This window comes from Giraffa tippelskirchi, chromosome 1, assembly GCF_054371585.1.
Source record: "Giraffa tippelskirchi isolate mGirTip1 chromosome 1, T2T-mGirTip1v1.2.pri, whole genome shotgun sequence".
NCBI classification, from domain to species: Eukaryota; Metazoa; Chordata; class Mammalia; order Artiodactyla; family Giraffidae; genus Giraffa; species Giraffa tippelskirchi.
This window is the reverse complement of record NC_137275.1, coordinates 6,524,376-6,543,456: the sequence shown is the minus strand read 5'-3', so window position 1 is coordinate 6,543,456 and position 19,081 is coordinate 6,524,376. Positions and strand designations below refer to the sequence as shown.

General features: G+C 43.2%; 1 long non-coding RNA gene across 1 annotated transcript in view; it reads left to right on the top strand.

Annotated features, from left to right (window-relative positions):
- The window catches only part of LOC145547156 (uncharacterized), a 50,911-nt gene that overhangs the window by 569 nt on the left and 31,261 nt on the right, over nucleotides 1–19,081 (top strand). The window contains exon 2 of the long non-coding RNA XR_014083624.1: nucleotides 13,454–13,593. This is a non-coding gene — a long non-coding RNA (uncharacterized LOC145547156). The remainder of the gene's footprint in view (nucleotides 1–13,453; nucleotides 13,594–19,081) is intronic.

Below are 19,081 nucleotides of genomic sequence, written 5' to 3'. Positions count from 1 at the left end.
CACCCCCACCCGCACCCGCACCCCCACCCCCACCCCCACCCCCACCCCCACCCCCACCCCCACCCCCACCCCCACCCCCACCCCCACCCCCACCACAGTGATTGCCGAGGAGTTGGGGGGCTGTCGCGTCGGGGCGGAGGGGGGCGGAAGTAAGACGCAGCTATCTGCCACTCCTTAAGGTGATCCAGAAAACAGGATTGGCCCCATATAGCTGAGGAACTTAAGAAAGGGATGAATGCAGTGAGCCCAGAGGCTGGCATCTTCCTATGCGTAGCACGCTAAAGTCCCTAACTAGATATTTGGTGTTTCTTACCTCACAATAGTCTTTCATGTTCAGACTGCCTGCTCCCTTTGTTGCAAACTTGTATATAGCCTGACTCCCCTCTCCTGCCTCCTTGGAGCAGTTTTCTTGCAGCTGCTGAGATGCTGTCTCCCGGGCTTGGGTCCTAACCGGTCCCGTCAGATAAAATAACTCTCTACTTTCAGGTTGTGACTGTGTTTTTTAGTCGGCTACTGGTTGGCTGGAGGATTCATGAGCACACAAAGAAATGGGAGAGAAAACAAAAAAGGTTGAAAACCTGGGGTTGTGTGTGTGTGTGTGTTCAGTCACCTCCAACTCTTTGTGACCCCCATGGACTGTAGCCCATCAGGCTTCTTTGTCCATGGGATTTCCCAGGTGAGATTATTGGAGTGGGTTGGCATTTCCTGCTCCAAGGGATCTTGCTGACCCAGGGATCGAACCCATGTCACCTGCATCTCCTGAATTGGTAGATGGATTCTTTACCATTGAGCCATCTGAGAGGCCCTGTTAAGTAATTTGATTAATGACTATAAACTCCAGGAGAGCAAGAACCAAGTGTGTTCTGTTCAACCCTTACATCCATACTATCAGAGTTCCAAGACATCATAGGGGTTTGATGAATATTCAATAAATGATGGAGTAGAAGAATATAAAAACTTTGCATAAGAATGCTTTCATTTATTTCTAATCTTACCATGTGCCATTTATTGAAAGGCAGCATGAGCAGTGTTTAAGAGCACAGATTGGTGCTGAAGTTGGATTCCTGGTTTGAGGAATACTACATGTGTGACCTTGAGCAAGCTTCCCTAACTTTTCTGTGCCTCAGGTTCCTCATATATGTAATGGGGTTAATACAGCCATGAACTCAATGCTTCTGCCCCCCTCAAATTCAAATATTGAAACCCTACTCCTCATGTGATGTTATGAGGTGGGCAATTGGGAGGTAATAGGATTAGATGAAGTCATGAAAATAAAACCCTAATAATGAGTCCCTAAGGAGCTCACTACCCTTCTCTGCTCATTTGCATGTGAAAACCTGAAAATCAACAGTAAGGCCCTCGCCATGCTGACACCTGATCTTGGACTTCCAACCTCTAGAACTAGGAAAAACAAATTTCAATTGCTTATAAGCCACCCTGCCTATGTATGGGATTCCCTAGTAGCTCAGCTGGTAAAGAATCTGCCTGCAATGCAGGAGACCTGGGTTTGATTCCTGGGTTGGGAAGATCCCTTGGAGAAGGGATAGGCTTACCCACTCCAGTATTCGTGCCTGGAGAATTCCATGGACAGAGGAGTCAGGCAGCTACAGTCCGTGGGGTCTCAAAAAGTCAGACACGACTGAGGGACTTTCACTGTCCAGGGTATTTTAACAGTCTGAGCAACTGAGACAAATACCTACCTCACAGGATTGTTATGAGAATTAAGAGAGTTCATATAGTTGAATTGCTTATAATAGTACCTCACACATAGTAGGGTTTCCCCAGTGGCTCAGTGGTAAAGAATCCACCTGCAATGCGGAAGCCAGAGGAGACATGCATTTGATCCCTGAATCAGGAAGATCCCCTGGAGGAGGGCATGGCAACCCACTCCAATATTCTTGCTGGGAAAATCCCATGGACAGGAGCCTGGCAGGCTACAGTCCATAAGGTCACAAAGAGTCAGACACAACTGAAGTGACTGAACTGTGTGAGGTGTACTGCAGGAAACTAAGTCTTGGTAATAATTGCCTAGCATCCCACTAATTAGTAAGTGAGGAATCTGGCCATATGAATCTAGGCCCAATAACACCATCCCAGGCATTCTGTTAGTTGTGTGGGATACAGAGCATATACATAGTCTGTCTTAGGAATGGGAACAATTCTTGTATAATAGAATATAGAGAAGGTCCTTGATAGCTATTTCATTTTCTCTTATCCTCTCCCCCTGTCTTTATTCTTTTTAAACTCTACTATTTCACTACGGCTTTGCATCTATATTTTCTGATATCCCCCAGAAGACATTTTCTTATTTTCCTTCTGTTTCTTTACCCTATTCTGATCTGTCACTCAAGTTGTCTCCAAATGTGGACCCAGACCTCAGGTCAACCAGTTACACAGAGCAATGAGCTCCATGAGACTGCTGCTACTGCTGCTAAGTCGCCTCAGTCGTGTCCAACTCTGTGCGACCCCACAGACAGCAGCCCACCAGGCTCCACCGTCCCTGGGATTCTCCAGGCAAGAATATTGGAGTGGGTTGCCATTGCCTTCTCCAGTGCATGAATGGGAAAAGTGAAAGTGAAGTTGCTCAGTCGTGTCCGACTCCTAGCGACCCCGTGGACTGCAGCCTACCAGGCTCCTCCGTCCATGGGATTTTCCAGGCAAGAGTACTGGAGTGGGGTGCCATTGCCTTCTCCACCATGAGACCAGGCACATGGTTTTATCCTCAGCACTTAGAACAATGCCTGTCATACATACACTGATTGCTCAATCTTTGTTGAATAAAGAGAGAAGGAATGAGGGAAGTTCATGGCATTCTGTAATTTCCCCATTTTGTGTGTTAGTCACTCAGTTGTGTCCAACTCTTTGCAACCCCGCAGACTGTAGCCCGCCAGGCTCCTCTGTCCATGGGATGCTCCAGGAAAGAATACTGGAATGGATTGCTATTTCCTTCTCCAGGGGCTCTTCCCAACCCAGGGATCGAACCCTGGTCTCCTGCATTGCAGGCAGATTCTCACCATATTTTGTTTCACAATACCAGTTTGTGTCTGTTGTTCACCAGTATACCCCTAGAACCAGGCACATTGAATAGGTGTTTAACAAATAAAAAAAAAGGCATTCCACACAGTTTCACTGTAACCTAGACCTTGAAGCAGTGTAGTTAGCTGAACAGTAGTAACAGCCATGTTGGACTGGTCATTTCAGGGAATTTAAGATGATAGAATGAAAGAAAGTAATAAAAAAAAAAGTAGTAAGTCCCGTGGGTCATTCTCCCCTTCAGCAGAAGCTATTAACTTTTGCACCATGTGCTGAGTAAGGTAATAATTAATCACCAGATATATCCAGAATACATGATTGATTTACATTAAACTTTAGCCCTAGAAAAAAGACATTGATCTGCCTAGCACCATTTTTATGGGTTCCTGCAACTACAGCAGATCAGGAACTGGTATTAAGGTCAAGGTTATTGGCTTAATCATGCCTTTATGATTTCTTCTGAGATATGAAAGTGAAGGAATTCTAACAACCATCTCCTCATAAAATCACGTGAGGGGTAGGGTTTCAGAATCTGAATTTGATGAGGGCACAAGCACTGAGTCATGGCTGTATTAATTCCATTTTACATATGAGGAAACAGAAGCACAGAGAAGTCACAGGTGACAAGGGACTGGATAAGGCATAAAAACAGAGCAGCAAAAATGCACGGTGCCTAGTGGACTGGTAACGCCTTTCCTTTTCTCATTCTCTCTGAAAACAGCACGCTGTGGGGGAAAAAATGCCAAATCATTCCCTGGTGACCTAAATGTCTGATGACATGAGGCCTCTTTACTGGTATTGTTGCAGTGAAAAGGAAAAAAGAGGAATGAGTTGGGTTTTTCTTTTTCTTTCCTGAGAACAAAGAAGATAGTGAGCAAGCCTGATCACTCCTAGTTTTTACCTTGTTACTTTGACCATCTGATTCGAAGAGCTGACTCATTGGAAAAGACTCTGATGCTAGGAAAGATTGAAGGCCAAAGGAGAAGAGGGCGGTATACGATGAGTTGGTTAGATGGCAGTTGGTGACGGACAGGGAAGCCTGGCGTGCTGCAAAGAATCCGACAGGACTTTGTGACTGAACAACAATCTGTAATCTGTAACTAAATTTGCTTTTCTGCCCCCTAAATCTGCAGGAGCTACATTTCACACCTGTTACCATTTGATTCTATGCTAATTACATCCTGTTTCTGGGGCTCACCTTTAAAAACCACCCCTCCAATTTTTTTTCTTTTTGCATTGTAGAAAGAAGGCCACAGGGCTACCAGACTGCCAGACTCAATGACTGGGTTACCTGACACCAGCCTGTGACTGTTACTGAAACAATGCAAGGGGAGGAGGAATACAAGATCCTGACCCCTTTGTTCCTCCCTCCCATCTTATATAAGCCCCTAGACTCCTGGAAGGGCCAGGGGCCTGAGCTGACGGCGTCTCCCCACCCCATCCCGCCCCCACCACTCCACCAGCTGAAGATTAGAAATAGAAAGCCACCTTTCTATTTCCTCCAAACTCTGTCTCCATTTTTTTTTTTTAATTCATATTTGGTAAACAGAGAAAGCCAAGTTTGGCAGCAACACTATTTTCCAGCCCTGGTTTTGAGGGCCCTGGAAAGGGTTACGAGTCAGGGAAAGTCCATTCTAAGGCATTTATATTTGACTGTGTTTAACCGAGTTTATGACACTGCAGTTTTCCCGGCAAGCAGTGCGTTGGTTATGAAAGTGAGCAATGAAAGGCCTTGGCTACCCTCAACAGTTGGAACCCCAGACCTAACTCAGTACCAGAGCTGATTCTTACTGTCAGTCAAAATAAGCAACTAAGCGCGCGCGCGCACGCACGCACGCACGCACGCACGCACGCACGCACGCACGCACAGGCTAGGTTGATTGATTTAGGATGATGGCGTTCTTGAAAGAAAAGATAGCCACTGAGTTGCAATGCGAGGCCCAATGCTATGTTTTGTTTTTCATTTTTCTGTTTGTTTTTTCATTTTCCTTTCAAATGCTGTGTTTTCACATAAAGCTCAGAATATGAAATATACATAGGCCTGCATTTTGCTGCAAGCTTTTCCTTTCTCTCTTTTAACTTAAATAACAAGTGCTATTATCATTTTCCCATTGGTTTTCACTAAACAGAGATGAGTGGTTGTGTGTATTCTTTTGCTCGGGTGGTCAAAAGTAAATATCACAGACTTAACAACAGAAACTGTTTCTCACAGTTTTGGAAGTCCAACATCCAGGTGTCAGCAGCTTTAGTGTCTTCTGAGGCCTCTCTCCTTGGCTTGCAAATGGCCACTTTCTCCCGGTGTCCTCACATGGCTTTTGCTCTGTGCCTGGACATGTCTGGCGTCTATGTCCTAATCTCCTTCTCAAATAAGGACACCAGTAAGATTGCACTAGGGTCCACCCTAACCACCTCAGTTTAACTTAATCACCTTTTTAAAGGCCCTATCTCAGAATACAGTCACCGAGATACTGAGGGTTAGGACTTCAATATATGAATTTGAAGGGAACACAATTCAGCCTTTAACTCTACAGAAAGAAAAGCTTGTCATAAAAGATATAATAAAGGCTTTTACACAATGAAAAAAATAATGGGAAACAACAGGATGTCTCTCAATAGAATACTGGATAGTTGATAAATTATAGTACATTCATTCAATAGACAAATAAATATGCACCTGCTAAAAAGTATAAGATAGATCTATATTTGCTGCTATGGAATGAAACCAAGGTGTTCCAAGTTAAGAGGAAAAAAACAACGGAGAGAACATTTTGTTAAATATGTTCTCCTTTGTTTTTTTGTCTTTTTAAAAATACAGTATGTGTTTCCAGAATAAGACAGCGAAAATTTGTAAGCAGGGCTCCTAGGATGAGAAACAGTTAAATGTTTTTTAAATACATCCATACCCTTTGGTACAGTTTTAATATTTTGCTATGTTCACCTATTTTCCTTATAGTTATAAAAATCTGTCAGTAGTAATGCACTTTAAGAGAATTTTAAATCATTAAAAATACTAACATGTTTGATTGTATATAATCAGTAGCAACAGTTCTAGTTTCAGGTAGAGCCATTTTATGCTGTTGTTGCTCAGTTGTGTCCAGCTCTTTGCACCCCCATGGGCTGTGTCAGCCCGGACTCCTCTGTCCTCTGTCTCCCAGAGTTTGCTCAGATTCTTGTCCATTGAGTCGGTGATGCTATCTAACCGTCTCATCCTCTACCTCCCTCTTCTTCTGCCCTCAATCTTTCCCAGCATCAAGGTCTTTTCCAGAGAATCAGTTCTTCATGTCAGGTCGCCAAAGTATTAGAGCTTCAACCTCAGCATCAATCCTTCTAGTGAATATGCAGGGTTGATTTCCTTTAGGGTTGACTGGTTTGATCTCCTTACTGTCCAAGGGACTCTCAAGAGCCTTCTTCAGCACCACAGTTTGAAGGCATTAATTCTTTGACACTCAGCCTTCTTTATGGTCCAACTCTCACATTCGTACATGACTATTGGAAAAATCATAGGTCTGACTATATGGACTTTTGTCAACAAAGTAATGTCTCTGTTTTTTAATACGTGGTCTGGGTTTGTCATAGCTTTCCTTCCAAGGAACAAGTGACTTTTCATTTCATGGCTGCAGACACCATCCGCAGTGATTTTGGAGCCCAAGAAAATAAAACCCATCACTGCTTCCACTTTTTCGCCTTCTATTTATGCTTGCCCCAAAACTATATTCTAATCTGCCCTGCCTCTGACTACTCTGATTACACTGCCCTTGGGTCCACATCTATTTTTCCAGTAGGAATGGAAGCCTCCTTGAGGGAAGAGACAGGGTTTTTAATGACCTGTAGAAATAGGTATGATAGAAGGTTAACTGAAAACGACATGATCAAAATTGCACATAATCCACACCAAGCTTATAAAAATGCATAAAAAGGATTGCAAATAAATGGCACAGAGTCTTATTAAGTCTCCTCTGAGAGACACAGTTACAGATGATTCCCTCCCTCCTTTATATGTTTCTGTTTTTCCAGTGTTTTGAATGAGCATGTTTACTTTTGATGTCAGAATACAGAAATGAATATATTACAAACAATCTTACAACAACTATATTTTAAAATACCTCTGAAAGGGGACTGGAGAAGGAAATGGCAACCCACTCCAGTATTCTTGCCTGAAAAATCCAATGGATGGAGAAACCTGGTAGGCTACTGTCCATGGGGTCACAAAGAGTCAGACACAACTGAGCGACTTCACTACATTTTAAAAGGGGATAAAAGGAAATGCTGTGTATCAAAATGTTGGCACTGGCTTTTGGTGGTGGGACTACGACTGACTGGAGGCGTGGAGAGCTGCTTTTGTTCCTCAAAATTTTAGCAACAAATTTGTTTCCAAATTTTGTATTTGAAAAACAAAATTAAGGTTTTTTTGTTTTGTTTTGTTTTTTTAAGTTTCAGTTTAATTAATACCAATCATCTTTAGATCCACCATTGCAGAGCTATATATCAGTTTCTTGGAAGCCCTGCTCTACCACCCAGACATAGATGCTTCCTGTACCTGTGCCGGAGACCTATGCATGCATCTCCTGCTACACGGTCCCATCTTCTGACATGGGTCTCTCCCAGTTTGTCACTAGGAAGCCATTCCAATGAGTTCTAGCTGAGTTCTCTTCCTTAGACCACCAGGCCATTGTGGCACTTCCTACAGGACATAGACACAGGACCCTCTTCACCAAGGCTAGGCCACCCTGGACTTCCCTGGTGGTCCACTGGTTAAGAATCTACCTGCCAATATAGGGGACAAGGGTTTGATCCCTGGTAGGGGAAGATCCCACATACCATGGCACAAGTAAGCCCTCGAGCCCCAACTACAGAAGCCCAAGTGCCCTAGCGCCCATGCTCTACAACAAGAGAAGCCAGCACAATGAGAAGGCCCTGAGCCGCAAGTGGAGGGTAGCCCCCACTCACCACAGCTAGAGAAAGCCCCTGCTCCTCAACCAAGACCCAGCGCAGCCACAAACAAACAGAAAAGTAAATAATAAAAATGAACTGCAGCTAGCTGCTAGAAAGTTGGGGGTTATCTACCACATTGGGCATTTTCCTGTCTGGTGGCCCTCTGTGCTCACAGTGAGTCTGTGTCCATTTCTAGAACTTCAAGTTTGCATTTCTGGAGCACATTCTTGACTCAAAGAAGAAGGCAACAGATCGGAATACTGGTGCTACTCTCTCGAGCCTTTTTTTCAAGGTGTGGTGCTCTCTCCCCTAGAGGAGGTTTACAGACGCCTCCCAAGCGAGAAAAAGAAATGCTGGAACATATACAAAGGCACAGGAGAACAGAAGAGCTGAGGAGAAGAAGAGGCATAAAAGATAGGACAGAAATTAAAAGATGAGGAAATGCGGAATGGGGGAAGGATTAAAGAAAGATATAGGTGGAAGTAAACAGAAGAAAACAATAATCAAGATGCATTGATGGGAATTTGCTGTATGGCTCAGGAAACTCGAAAAGGAGCTCTGCATCAGCCTAGAGGGGTGGGATGGGGAGGGAGACGGGAAGGAGGTTCAAAAGGGAGGGGATATATGTATACCTATGGCTGATTCATCTTGAGGTTTGACAGAAAACAAAATTCTGTAAAGCAATTATCCTTCAATTAAAAAAAAAAAAGATGCATTGTGATCAGGACTTCCCTGATGATCCACTGGCTAAGACTCTATGCTCCCAATGCAGGGGGCCCAGGTTCAATCCCTCGTCAGGGAACTAGATCCCACATGCCACAACTCTGAGTTCCTGCACTGCAACTAAATCCTAAGTGCCGAAACTAAGAACTAGTAGAGACAAATAAATAAATAAAATTTTAAAAATGCACTGAGGTCTTAACATGTTCCAGGTACTTAAGTGCTTCACATGAGAATTGTCATGTGTAATCCTCACAACTACTACAAGTGGAAGGTTCTACCATTTTTTCCCACTTGATGGGAAAAGGAAAATACTGTTTAGAGTTCTTATTTGTCCAAGGTCATAGAAGTAGTGAGTGGGAAGTCAGGAATTTAATCTATGTCTTCCGCACCCTAGAACCTGTACTTAACCTTACACTGAAAAACAGGTCTCTGTCATCAGTCCACATACTAAACACCTAACATGTGCTATTAATCTTTGAACAGGAGCCAAAGGTGACAAGGAAGAATATAGGCCACACCACAAACTACATAAGTGTCTAAATACAGAGTAGTTCAGTTCCTTAGATTATCTTTGGAAAAGACATAGTTTAGATAATGCAAATCACTGCAGATGGTGATTGCAGCCATGAAATTAAAAGACGCTTACTCCTTGGAAGGCAAGTTATGGCCAACCTAGATAGCATATTAAAAAACAGAGACATTACTTTGCTAACAAAGGTCCGTCTAGTCAAGGCTATGGTTTTTCCAGTGGTCATGTACAGATGTGAGAGTTGGACGGTGAAGAAAGCTGAGCGCCGAAGAATTGATGCTTTTGAACTATAGTGTTGGAGAAGACTCTTGAGAGTCCCTTGGACTGCAAGGAGATCCAACCAGTCCATCCTAAAGGAGATCAGCCCTGGGTGTTCATTGGAAGGACTGATGTTGAAGCTGAAACTCCAATACTTTGGCCACCTCATGCGAAGAGTTGACTCATTGGAAAAGACCCTAATGCTGGGAAAGATTGAAGGTGGGAGGAGAAGGGGACGACAGAGGATGAGATGGCTGGATGGCATCACCGACTCGATGGACATGAGTTTGGGTAAACTCCGGGAGTTGGTGACGGACAGGGAGGCCTGGCGTGCTGCGATTCATGGGGTCGCAAAGAGTCGGACACGACTGAGCGACTGAACTGACTGACTGAAGACTATAGTTTGCTCCAGTAGTGATACTGTGCAAGGCCCCATGGGGCTTCTAGGCACAAGGCTTTTCATGTCTTCTATTTCTTTCATGTCTTCTTTGTTGATAGGAAATAGCCTTTATTTAGCCACCATGACCTTCCCTGAGTTCCAAAGAGCAGATTCAAACAGTTGTTAATTGCGGAAGGGAGAGGATTCGAGACCAGGAGAAACTAACAATCAAGAGCAGCCTTGGGGCAAGGTCTTGTTTCCCCACGAAGAGATAAAATGTTGTTTTTGTTTAGGTGCTAAGTCACATCCGACTCTTTTGTGACCCCATGGCCTGTAGTCTGACAGGCTCCTCTGTCCATGCGATTTCCCAAGCAAAATGATTGGAGTGGATTGTCATTTCCTTCTCCAGGGAATCTTCCCAACCCAGGGATTGGACGTATATCTCCTGTATTGGCAGGAGGGTTCTTTACCACTCAGCCACTAGGGAAGCCTCATGCACAACAATACCTTTGAGCTGTTTTGCAAATACTGTGGAGAAGGCAATGGCACCCCACTCCAGTACTCTTGCCTGGAAAATCCCAGGGACGGAGGAGCCTGGTAGGCTGCAGTCCATGGGGTCGCTAAGAGTCAGACACGACTGAGTGACTTCACTTTCACTTTTCCCTTTCATGCATTGGAGAAGGAAATGGCAACCCTCTCCAGTATTCTTGCCTGGAGAATCCCAGGGATGGCGGAGCCTGGTGGGCTGCCGTCTATGGGGTCGCACAGAGTCGGCCACGACTGAAGCGACTTAGCAGCAGCAGCAGCAGCAGCAGCAAATACTGTAACTCCTCCCAGGTGGGAGAAGTTAACAATTGACGATGGAATGCTGCCATAAGCATGTAGACCCCAGTTGGACCTGAAGGTTGATGATGTTGACTCCTACTAACCCCTCTACCAACTCATTAGAAAGATGTACACAAGCTGATCACACCCACTTTGAACAATTACTATAAAACTTCTCACTATGTTCCCCAAGTTGGGACACACAGTTTTGAGGGCATTAGCCTACTGTGTCCCCCTTTACCTGGCAAAGCAATAAAGCTACTTTTCTACTTCACCCAAAACTCTGTCTCCAAGATTCAATTCAGCACAGAGAAGCCGAGCTTTCGGCATCAGTAGAAATATGGAGATAAGATATGCATAGTGGTCCATAATATTTCTTTGCAAAATTTCCAGAGAAATAAGAGACTTCCATTTCCTAGACATACCTGTGTGTCACTTACCTATTCTTAATATTGCCAAGTCAACACCAACTCCAATCAAAGACTCTATTATGAGCTGACTTGCAGGTATATGGCCCGAGGGAAAGGTGGTGACTAGTATCATGGACAACTTGCTTCAGCTGTTTTCAACATGTTGTGAGGGAAAGTATAATCAGTTTCTGGAATGGAAAGGAATGATAAGCTTCCTGTAAATTGTCAGGCTTGCATTCATTGTAATGATGACATCTGGCAGGTGATTGCTTAATCTCTGCCTGTGCAGGCAGAGATGAGTGGTTAGAGAAGTATCAGTTTGGTTTCCTTCCTCATAAACCCAAAATACAGTACAAAAAATATTCTCAGGTGTATAAGACAACTCTCAGAAATTTTTTAAATGCTAAGAGGTATATGAAAGTCCTGAAAGTGTTAGCCACTCAGTTGTGTCCAACTCTTTGTGACCCCATGGACAGTAGCCTGCCAGGCTCCTCTGTCCATGGAATTCTCCAGGCAAGAAAACTGGAATGGGTAGCCATTCCCTTCTCTAGGGAACTTCCTGATCCAGGGATTGAACCTGGGTCTCCTGCATTGCAGGCAGATTCTTTACCATCTGATCCACCAGGGAAGCCCATATGGATGGCAAGAGTTATATCAGCAGAAGGGAACAGGGCTGTCACATGACAGTAGTCATGGACGGATGTGAGAGTTGGACCATAAAGAAGGCTGAACACCGAAGAATTGATGCTTTCAAACTGTGGTGCTAGAGATGACTCTTGAGAGTCCCTTGGACAGCAAGGAGATCAAACCAGTCAATCCTAAAGGAAATCAACCCTGAATAGCCACTAGAAGGATTGATGCTGAAGCTCTAGTATGCTGGCCACCCGATGTGAAGAGCTGACTCATCAGAAGACTCTGATGCTGGGAAAGATTGAAGGCAGGAGAAGAGGGTGACAGAGACAGAGGATGAGATGGTTGGATGGCATCATCAACTCAATGGACATGAATTTGAGCAAACTCTTGAGTTAAAGGACAGGGAAGCCTGGCATGCTACAGTCCATGGGATCACAAAGAGTTGAATGCAATTGAGTGACTTAACAAAACATACACGCCTGATTCTCATTAATTGACTAACAGCTGGGTTTGGGGGAGACAACTTGGTTAATTCATAAAACATTGTCCTGAGATCTAATTCCATCTCTTGTGCCACACTGCTGAACCCATAAACTCTGGAGCCTGTGTGCCACAACATAATAGAGAGTCCTGTATGCTGAAAAAAAGATCTCACAGGATGCAACAAAGATTCCATGTACTGCCACTAAGCACAGATGCAGCCAAATAGATAAATATTTTTAAAAAATAGTTAACTGACCTTTAATCAATCACTATTTTCTTTATAACTAGTTTACTTGTGATTTGTTCCATCCACTTTTCCTAAAATGTCTCTGCCAGGATGATTCTTTGGTTGACTACAGACTTTTCCCCTTATGTACAAGACTGTAATGACATTGACATATGCTTGTAACTGAACTGAAAGTATTCCTTAACAGTAGAGAGAATGTAAAGGTAAAGTGGGTAGTAATGTGGACCCAGTTTCCTCACCTGCAAGATGTGGTGAGAGTCTTTACCTTCCAGTATATCCTGAGAATTACATGTTGTGTGGAACAGAGAGCCCAGCATGGGAAACACTAAATATTAGCTGTTACTTTTACCTATAAAATGAAGGGATTGGACAAGATGCTCTCTTTGGTCTCCTGCAGTTCTGTTTCTGGGACCCCAAAATAGCACCTTGAAAGATATTTCTTTAGGTTAATTCTACAATTAATTTAACAGAAGAGAGGGACTCAGAGTTAGATTTGGCTGGTAAGTAACAAAAAGCACAAAATGTCAGTCAGTGGTTGAAACAAGATAGAGGTTTTCTCTTTGTCTTATAGTATTAGCTATTATTGCTGTACAACACATTACTCAAAACTTAGTGGTTTAAAACCTTTGTTCCACAGTTTCAGAAGATTAAGAGTTCCATAGTGGCTTAGCTGGGTCAATCTAGCTCAGGTTCTCTCATGAGAATACAATTAAACTGACAATCTAGCCATATAAAATAAAACAGTAAGGCATATTGACTGAGTCTGCCGGGAAATAATGAATAAGGAAGAGATGGTTGTGAAATACTTACCAAATATAAATGCCCAAGTTGAGTCAGCTTTAGGATGGGTCAAAATAAAGGGAATGCTATCATTCATGAAGAATCACAGATTTAAACATGTTTAATCTTGCCTGTCTCTAAATGAACATTCCCAGAAAATGAAATTTCCCCCTTTTTTTACACAGTTTTAATATTTCTATGATCTTCCTCTTCAAATGTAGGGGTAAATCATGCGCTGATGACAGCCGTCAGTCAGGGAAAGACTGCCTATATACCAGACGCCACCTTATCTGACAACACTGTGAAGTAGGCTCTGCCAGCTCAATTTGACGCAGAAGGCAACCAAAGCTCAGAGGTGCAGGTAGGATTTGAAGTCGTATCTCATTTTCACTGCACCATGAGACTCTTTCTCTCCTGTACTTTATTTCCTGTTAAACACAAGTCCTACAATATAGTCTGCTGAGAGCTTAATTAGAAGAAGTGCGGACAGCGGGGAATAACATACGGCAGAACAGGAGACAGAGTTCACATGGCCGCAAGGTTCTGAAGCTCAGTGTCAGCTTACTGTTAGCTACATTAATGAGAGAAGATCTGAAATAATAATTAAGAGTTAATGGTATGGTGCTGACAATGCAAGTACAGTAACACTTCAACCAGACAGCTGTGGTGCCAAGAGTCCCTGACTAGCCCTATTCCTGATGATGTTTCTCAAAATATGGTCCTTTTGGAACTCAATTAATATCACACCCCATTCTTTTAAAGGTCTGATTTCTGAGACTCACCTTTGGAAATCTGAGTTAGCATATTTGGGTCAAGGTCTCAGACCATATGATTTAGTTACATATGATTCCTATGTAACTGAAGTTTCAAAAATACTATTCCAGTTATTAGGAGACCCCAGTTGGATTCCTGGATTGGGAAAATCTGCTGGAGAAGGGATAGGCTAACCACTCCAGTGTTCCTGGGCTTCCCTTGTGACTCAGCTGGTAAAGAATCAGGCTGCAATTCGGGAGACCTGGGTTGGGAAGATCCCTTGGAGAAGGCAAAGGCTACCCACTCCGGTATTCTGGCCTGGAGAATCCCATGGACTATACAGTCCATGGGGTCACAAAGAGTCAGACACGACTGAGCAACTTTCACTTACTAACTATGTGTACATAATTAAAACTGTGTCCATAGTTAAAACTGTTTCACAGACTTGATAAGGTGATTGTAGAATTCATGGAACTCATGGTTTCATTTGCAAAATACAATGACATGATACCCTAAATGTAATATAGCTAAATTTGCATGATAGATTACTGGAGAAATGATGCAGACTGTTTATTCATGAGTAAACAGAGCTGAGCTCAAATCTCTTCATAGGTATGTAACTATGGCAAGTTCCTGAACACTTCTGAGTCTATGTTGCCACTTCTGTAAAATATTGATTATAATGCCTTGATGGGTTACTGTGGAGACTGAAGATACTGAACATATAATGCTTGAAATATAGTAGTGAGTGTGAGTGAAAGTCGCTCAGTCGTGTCTGACTCTTTGCAACCCCAGGGACTGTAGCCTACCAGGCTCCTCCATCCATGGGATTCTTCAGGCAAGAATACTGGAGTGGGTTGCCATTCCCTTCCCCAGGTGATACAGTAGCCATTCACTTAATAACAGGTATTTTTGTTACTAAACATTTAAAACTATATAAAATAAGATACTGTATATTAATAGAATCTAGTATTAAGAGATATTAAAGACCAAAGTTTTCAAAATGGTTGAGCGATTATAATGGTTCAGCAGACTCAGATGGGAATCAGACTGTCTGGATTCCAATCTCAGCTGGTCTACTTTCTCACTTACTACCAGCAGAGAAAATAAGAACTTTATTTGCCTTCTGGGAATGATGTCTTTGTTAATCTTGTTAGGCTATGAGCCTGTTTACTCTTCTGCTAAATTAACTGTGAAATGGAAATAATGCAACCTATTCGCGACAGCAATGTCTGAGAATTCCGTTCAGTTCAGTTCAGTCGCTCAGTCGTGTCCGACTCTTTTCGACCCCATGGACTGCAGCATTCCAGGCCTTCCTGTTCATCACCAACTCCCAGAGTCTACCCAAACTCATGTCCATTGAGTCGGTGATGCCATCCAACCATCTCATCCTCTGTTGTCCCCTTCTCCTCCTGCCCTCAATCTTTCCCAGCATCAGGGTCTTTTCCAATGAGTCATCTCTTCGCATCAGGTGGCCAAAGTATTGGAGTTTCAGCTTCAACATCAGTCCTTCCAAGGAACACCCAGGACTGATCTCCTTTAGGATGGACTGGTTGGATCTCCTTGTAGTCCAAGGGACTCTCAAGAGTCTTCTCCAACACCACAGTTCAAAAGCATCAATTCTTCAGTGCTCAGCTTTCTTTATAGTCCAACTCTCACATCCATACATGACCACTGGAAAAACAGTACCTTTGACTAGATGGACCTTTGTTGGCAAAGTGATGTCTCTGCTTTTCAATATGCTGTCTAGGTTGGTCATAACTTTCCTTCCAAGGAGTAAGTGTCTTTTAATTTCATGGCTGCAATCACCATCTGCAGTGATTTTGGAGCCCCCAAAAATGAAGTCTGACACTGTTTCCACTGTTTCCCCATCTATTTCCCATGAAGTGATGGGACCAGATGCCATGATCTTAGTTTTCTGAATGTTGAGCTTTAAGCCACCTTTTTCACTCTCCTCTTTCACTTTCATCCAGAGGCTCTTTAGTTCTTCTCTGCTTTCTGCCATAAGGATGGTGTCATCTGCATATCTGAAGTTATTAATATTTCTCCCAGCAATCTTGATTCCAACTTGTGCTTCATCCAGCCCAGCATTTCTCATGATGTACTCTGCATATAAGTTAAATAAGCAGGGTGACAATATACAGCCTTGATGTACTCCTTTCCCGATTTGAAACCAGAAAATTAAATTAAATGTGAGAATTAAATGGATTATACAGGTAAGAACTTTATAACAGTGTCTGGCACATAACCAAAGAGCTTAAAAAAGAAGACCTTGTTCATTTCTGTCGTTATCCAACAAACACTTCGCGTCAGAAACTCCATATTCAACATAGCCAAAAGTAAACTTGAAAGACAGGGGGAGGGGGTAGGGCACAAATTTTATAAGAATGACATAGCCCGAGGACACAACACAAACTGATTAGAATCAGATAGGCCCAGGATGGCAGACAGTTTGACTTCCACTAGACCTTGAGCCTCAGTAGATACTCATTGTAACACATCAACAAGCTAAGTGATACATTCACCAGTTCCATGACACTTCCGAGGCCGACCATCAAAGATCAAAAGAGGGTGGTGGCCCAATTTCTAGAAATATCCACCCCTTCCTCATAAAAGGCTTTCCTGGTGGCTCAGATGGTAAAGAATCTGCCTGCAATGCAGAAGACCCAGGTTTGATCCCCAGGTTGGGAAAATCCCCTGAAGAAGAGAATGGCTACCCTCTCCAGTATTCTTGCCTGAAGAATTCCATGGACAGAGGAGCTTGGCCAGCTACAGTCCACTGTGGTCACAAAGAGTTGGACATGACTGAGAAACTAACACTCCCCAAAATAGCTGAAGTACGTCTCATACTCATTATCCTATGCAATTATCCACTCCTATAAAAACAGATAACCCCATACCCTGGGGTTACCCACACTCACCTTATGAGATGGTCCACATTCTGTCTGCAGAGTGTGTTTCTTTCTAAATAAATCCGCGTATTACCTATCACTTTGTCTCTCTCCGATTTTTTTCTGAGATGAGACATCAAGAACCTGAACTTCGTTGAGTCCTGAGACCAGGTGTGTGACCTCAGTTAAAAGACCTCAGGCTGTTCCAGATTCAAAGCCCAGTCAGGGTTTTGGCTGGGTTCAAGTCCCAACCTGAGGTGCATTGTTTCAAACTCACTGTTTTCTCTGCCCTGTGAGAGTGCCAAGTCTCTGTATTCTCATCACGCTGGCTTTTGTCACTGTTCATCTAGTCACCCCAGCTAGAACAATGACAACAAACAAACTTGAGTAGAAGACCCTATTCTAAGGACTTTCAGTATAAAATTATATCTTTTCTCAGAATGACTCTTTGGAGTGTAGGTACTATTATCACCCCTATATTACTGATGCAAAGAAACAACTCATTGGAAAAGACACTGATGCTGAGAAAGATTGAGGCAGGAAGAAAAGAAGGCAACAGAGGATGAGATGGTTGGATAGCATCACCGACTCAATGGACAGGAGTTTGAGCAAACTGAGGGAGATGGTGAAGGACAGGGAAGCCTGGCATGCTGCAATCCATGGGGTCACAAGACTTAGTGATTAAACAAAAACAACAACTTTATAGATAAAAAAATTGAGTTGGAAGAGGGGCAAAATTTACCCAAGGTTATCCCACTAACACAGAATCAAGATTTTAACATAGACAATCTAGCCCCCAAATCTGTTATTTTTTTTTTTATTTTTATTTTTTGGCCACACCTCAAGGCTTGCAGGATCTAAGTTCTCCCACTGGGCCCTCTGCAGTGAAAACACAGAGTCCTAATCATGGGTATTTCAAGGAAATCTCCTAAACCTGTTATTTTAACATACATGATACGGCCTCTAGAGATTTTTGAGTTATTTTTAAAGACTTAACTCTGGATCACTTGAATATCTAATAAAATACACAGCCTTCTTAAACACCCCCAATCCATCCCCTTCTCTACACACACTGACATAGACCTAGTTTAGGCTCTACTACCTTCTGCTTGAATGACCAGTCTCCTCGGTTTTAGCTTCCTCTCATTCAATCCTGCCAAATCAACCAGTCAAAAGGTTTCTAAGGTAAATCTGATAAATAACTGTCCCTTGATTAAAAACTTTGAATGCCACCACCCCAGTTTTTACTCAATAGGATGCAAATACATGTGTCATTCAATGAGGTACCTGGTACAGAACCTCAGTAACAATATTCAGTGTGTTAACATTTTACTTTCATCCATACGACCATGTCTTTTTCCCCACTAAAGTGGGCCATTTTTGAAGGTAAGGATACTGTTTTGTTCATCTTTATTTAACCCATAAATCCCCAGGTCCCAGCGGAACCATAGATATGGATGAAGCCACAATACTGTTATGTGACTCCGAATGATTCATTGCCCCACCAGCATGTGAGAGTTGGACCATCAAGAAGGCTGAGTGCAAAAGAATTGATGCTTTCCAATTGTGGCTCTGGAGAAGACTCTTGAGAGTCCCTCTGACAGCAAGGAGATCAAACTAGTCAATCCTAAAGGAAATCAACCCTGAATAATGATTGGAAGGACTGATGCTGAAGCTGAAGCTCCAATAGTTTGGCCACCTGGTGCTAAGGAACCAACTCATTGGAAAAGACCCTGTTGTTGGGAAAGATTGAAGGCAGGAGGAGAAGTGGGCAGCAGAGGATGAGATGGTTAGCTGGCATCACTGACTCATGGACATGAGTTTGAGCAAACTAAGTGAAATAGTCAAGTACAGGGAAGCCAGGAGTGCTACAGTCCACGGGGTCGCAAAGAGTCAGTGACTGAACGACTTAGTGACGAACGACAACCAGCAAGTGCAGAATCTGTAGCTTCAGGACAACCTGTCAGCATTACTAAGAAGTGCTTTTGAGCCCCTAGGTGTGTTTCTCACAGTTAAGTTCAGTCTTTGCAACCCCATGGACCGCAGCACGCCAGGCTTCCCTGTCCATCACCAACTCCCAGAGCTCGCTCAAACTCATGGCCATCGAGTTGGTGATGCCATCCAACCATCTCATCCTCTGTCGTCCCCTTCTCCTCCTTCCTTCATTGTTTCCCAGGATCAAGGTCTTTTCTAATGAGTCAGGTC